We start from the raw sequence: 1,759 nt of genomic DNA, 5'->3' as shown, positions 1-1,759 counted from the left end.
CGTATGTGATCAGGATGATCTACAAAATGAGGCAGATAATCCAAGGAGGAGGTACTATAAAATCCAGTTCTTCACTGCAAAGCAATTATCTTCCAGAGGTGAAATTAACTGCTCCAAATTATAAAAGAAGATCAACAAGCAGTGCATTGGGCACTTTTGCACCAATCAAATGCAAGCAATAAGAGGTTGCCCACAAATGAAATAGACTATTTGAAGTTTACTAAAGATTCTAACCTTTACAAGGAAAACAGGAGGAAAGAGAATTCAATGGTCATCCATGAACAAATCAAAATGTTTGAAAGACTTTTAAGGGCAATTTACAACCCTCAGAATATATACTGTGTCCATGTGGATGAAAAATAATCTGAGATATATATATAAGGATGCTGTTCGAGCCATTATTCCTTGTTTTGAAAATGTATTTTTGGCATCTAAGACACACATCTTGGCTTAGGCTTAAAGCTGATCTGAACTGCATGGAAGATCTGCTGAAAAGTAAAGTGCCCTGGAGATATCTGTTAAATACTTGTGGCACCGACTTACCAATGAAGACCAACGCTGAGATAATCAGAGCCCTGAAAGTGCTGAATGACAAAAACAGTCTGGAGTCTGAAAAGCCACCAGAACATAAAAGAGTCTGCTAGAAGTTTTCTTATAAAACAGGTAGAACTGTACAGAGAACTAATATTATGAAAGGTCCACCACCAATCAGTTCTTCTTTGTTTACTGGAAGTGCTTACTTTGTGGTCACAAGAGAATTTGTGACATATGTCTTAGAAAATCCTGACGTGCAGAAGCTAATAGAATGGATAAAGGATACTCACATGCCAGAAGAACATCTGTGGGCAACAATAAATTGAATCCCTGGTGTCCCTGGATCTACTCCATACCATGCTAAATATTTATTTTATTTTTTATTTTAGATTTTTATATTCCGCTTTTTGGCACTTCAAAGCGGATTACATTCAGGTACTGTAAGTATATGAACTCTCAGACATTAATATAATTGCCAGTTAATGACATAGGATGGAGTTGATGGAAATATGGATAAAGGGACTGCTTATCCCTCATGCTCAGGTATTTTTCGATGTTTTGACTGTATTAATGGGGCTGGAGATCTCCACTGGATGCTCCAGCAGCAGCATCCGTTTGCCAGTAAGTTTGTTGCCAGCACAGATGATTATGCTATTCAGTAGGGATGTGCAGAGCAAAATTTTATGTTCATATTTTTTATGTCCGAAAGGGGGTCCCACTTGCGGCCAATATGGACATAAAAAAAATCCAATGAGTTGGGTATATGTACATATGTGCAAAAAAAAAATTTTAACCCCCTCACCCTCCTTAATCCCCCCCCCCCAGACTTACCACAACTCCCTGGTGATCGAGCGAGGAGTGAGGACGTCATTTCTGCAATCCTTGGCGAGAAGCATGTGACGTCGGTGGCACGTCGAGTGACGCGGCGTCACGTGATTCCCGGCGAGTTTGCGCCGGACGGCTCGTTCGGCCCAAAAAGAACTTTTGGCCAGCTTGGGGGGGCCTCCTATGTTCGATATGTGGGAAATCCGATCGTTTATGTCGAATCAATTTTTTAAGTAAAAAAAAAAAATGAGTTGCGTTTCACTAATGCGGTCAATCCGAATGCACACCCCTACTATTCAGTGCCTGGAGGAGTATCAGAGACACAAAGTGGTAGATTTTATAATATGCACGCGCGCATCCATGTGCACTCAGTTCCTGCGCATGTTATAAAATCAGGTGG

The 1,759-nt window shown here is 40.6% G+C and overlaps 1 pseudogene; it reads left to right on the top strand.

Moving 5' to 3' along the window:
- Positions 1-267: 267 nt before the first annotated feature.
- Positions 268-1,196, top strand: LOC115074729 (annotated as a pseudogene).
- The last annotated feature ends 563 nt before the right edge of the window (positions 1,197-1,759 follow it).

This window comes from Rhinatrema bivittatum, chromosome 13 (assembly GCF_901001135.1).
Source record: "Rhinatrema bivittatum chromosome 13, aRhiBiv1.1, whole genome shotgun sequence".
NCBI classification, from domain to species: Eukaryota; Metazoa; Chordata; class Amphibia; order Gymnophiona; family Rhinatrematidae; genus Rhinatrema; species Rhinatrema bivittatum.
Note: the sequence above shows the minus strand (reverse complement) of the source record. Positions and strands in the feature narration are given on the sequence as shown.